The following is a 3,258-nucleotide window of genomic DNA, read 5'->3' on the forward strand; positions in this document are numbered from 1 at the left end:
TGAGGCTCTTGCATGGTCCTGGGCCCTGGCAGAGAGCAGACTGTGGTCCTGGTCTATCAGAAGGCTCATCAGGCCTCAGGCAGACATCATGAGGTAAACTCTTTCTCACTAGATTATTAGGTGGACAGGTCACAGTCAGACAAGATGTCCCAATAAGTCACTTGTGTGTTGAGAGCTGCCAAGAAGGGAGAGGCTAGAACTCTTGTCTGACAGAACAGCTCCTGTTTCCCAGGTGGGTGTGGAGATCTTATCTCATATAGAGGAAGCAACTGAGGTTAGTTCTCAAGTAAGCTGCCACCTTTCCCTCAGCAAGCACCTCAGGCTTCAATGAGTGTCCTCTATGGGCGGGAAATCCAAGGAATACACTGGGCAGCTGTGGAGAGACAAAGGAGTCCTCCTTATGTCATTTCTAGATATCCCAGACATCACAGGCTGCATAGAACCCTCTGCTAACTGGGAAACACAAAACTTTGGCAGTGCATTTGATGACACCCTGTGGGGATGGGCACCAATACTAGGACATGGATACGCCCTAATCTGGGGTCAGAAGAAGGGCAGAGGACAAATCTGCTGTCCCATTCATCAGCTTGTTTCCTTCTGCTGTTGTCACACTGAATGCAGACCTGAGTATTTGATGAAAGATTGATATAGTGAGAATAGTGCCTGGCATTTACAGAAAAATAAACAAAACAAACCCTCTCCTTCCTAAATGAACACCAGTATCTAATGTCATCTCCCCAGAAGGTAGACTATACGAACTTGGGAGCAAGGACAGAAGATTTCAAACACCGCACCCAGGACCATCGCCAGAGTCTTCCATAGTGGACAAGGTGTGCTAGCCCCTGCTTAGCTGAGGAGTCTTCAGGCATGAGCAGTCTGCCACCTGGTGGAAGAGAACGTAAATGCATTTTATGGATGGGAGAGCAGGAAATGGAAGAAGGACCAGAAAGTGAGGAGAATGGAAACTGAGCTTAGACCGAGGGAAAGATGGGATTATTGGAGTAGGAATTTGTATGGTTGTGGCTGCCTATGGCTGTGATTGTCCCTGGAAGCGTCTATTGTCATCTTCCAGAGAATAGCGTCTGAAGATGGGAAAGAACGTTCAAGAACAAAGGGTTCCCGAATGGTGGGGGGCTTGTGAGGAACCCCGGGAAGGCAGTCTTCAGAGCACAGACTGCCTTAGGTGCAGGGCAGCTGTTTGACACCGCTTCCTGGAGGGCTGCACACTGGTGACTCGGTTAGCCTTCTGTGGATCCCAGTGGTGCTGAGGGCCTCACTAGCTACTCCCCTCTGCTGCTGTGCCTTCCTCATTCATGCGGGCCCCTTCTGGCCCTGCCACAGTAACTTTCCCCACAACTTTAGTCAATCCACTGAAGAGAAAAATGAGGAGGACGTGGTGAGGACTAGGGCTCCCAGACTTATATCCGGCTGATAGCAAAGAGAAAGAAACCCAGTAGCTTCCTGTGAGACTTTAATCTTCCTGACTCAGTAGCCCAAATCTCCCCTTTCTCATTCCCATCCAGTTAAGTCCTAGTACTCAACGGCTTGCAGGGAAGGTCCCAGACAGATCAGCAGAACGAAAAGGCACAGAACTAGGGAAAGGTAGTATCCGAAGGCTGCAGCCTTTGCCATGGTTCCTTCCTGAGGCCCAGGCTCCCAACAGGTGTGTCTGGAGCTTTAGAGAGAATGGGGAGTCCTCAGTACTGCCCCGCAGAGGACACAGCGCAGAGATTCCCCAAAGACCTGACACCTGGGCTGTGAATTCAGTCCTTCCTGTGCTAGAGCCATGCCGGTTCCTAGTTCCCATCTTTTCCTACATCTCTTCGGGGTCCCTCAGGGCCATGCAGCTCAGGTTCTCTGGGAGCCCACTGCCATTTCCTTTCAGTCAAGCTTAGGCACCTGGAGCGCTCAGCTCAGTGTGAACAGAGAGGCGAGGGCGCTGTGGTCCTGGGCCCCCACACAAGCTGTCCCTTCATCTCACTCACCTCAGCTGGGCCCTCAGGGACCCTGAACAACAGAATCAGGAGAATCAGGAGAGTAAGTCGTGCCTTTAGCCGGTTCTCTGCTCAATGTGCCCCAGAAATTTACCCCAGCTTGTCCCTGTGAGGTTCCATGCCCACAGCAACAAAGTGTCTTTTGGTCTTTCCAGTAGGTGGCACTGTTAGCTTTAGCGGTTTCCCCTACTCCTCTAGATTCACACTCTCTCTGTCTCCCTCTAGACCATCCCTCTGGGTCCACTGGGACCTCCAGCCTGCTCTTCCTCACTTCCTCTTTCTCAAGTTTCTCCTCCATTCCAGACTCACTTGCCCCTCCATGTCCCTTCCCCATCACCCCCTCAAAGTCTTTGCACCCCAAGTTCCTGTCTCCCTGCTTGTCACGGTGGTCCCTCCCCTGCCCCTCTAGTCACTCTCCCTTCCCCCTCCATTTCCTTCCTTTCACTCTCTCTCTCTGTTGGAGACGGTAGCTGTCTTGTGGGGAAGGAAGTCTGCGCTTTCCTCCTTACCTCTGTGACACTGGCACCTAAGACCTTCAGGAGAGTTCTGCAGTTAAAAATCTTCTCCCAATTAAAAGGAGCTTCTGGGGTCTGGAGAGAGGGCTCAGAGGGTGAGAGCACCAGCTGCTGTTTGTGGGCCCAGGCTGGATCCCCAGCATCCACACAGCAGCTCACAGCCCGGGGAACTGGGGTTCCAGGGGATTCCATGCAGGCTCCTGGCCTCCATGGGCACTGCACACTCATGGGCCAGAGAAACACACATGGATAAAGTGCTCATACACACGAGTTAAAAATGATTTCCCCCTATGTATTAGAGAGGTTTTTACATATGAAAAGTCCAGATCTTTGGTAGAATATTTTTGAATTTGCTGTCACTTTTTTTAAAGGGATTTTTGTTTTGCACATTTCTTTTGCAGGTGAACCCTATGTTTGTGAAGAAGTGTGTGTGTGTGTGTGTGTGTGTGTGTATACAGTGGGTGCTGAACATGCAGGATGGTGATTGATCTTGGCTGTGGATCCACAGGTTCCATCCATCATACTTGAGGACACGGTTCTTTCAAAGGCCTCAGCTCTCTGAGTTGGAGTATGGCCAGTGAGTCCCAGAAATCCCACCTCTCCCCACTTCTGTATCTGAAATAGCTTTGAATTCATTCTGGATCCCAGTTTCTAAAAGTTAAATATAGTTATCTAATGGGGAGCAAGCGTGGGGAGAAACCAGGAAATAAAAGAAGGTGCAGGAGATGGGAAAGAGGGTATAAGGCAGA

Source organism: Microtus oregoni, unplaced genomic scaffold (genome assembly GCF_018167655.1).
Source record: "Microtus oregoni isolate MIOR12 unplaced genomic scaffold, Mior012 000033F_ref0000390, whole genome shotgun sequence".
NCBI lineage: Eukaryota > Metazoa > Chordata > Mammalia > Rodentia > Cricetidae > Microtus > Microtus oregoni.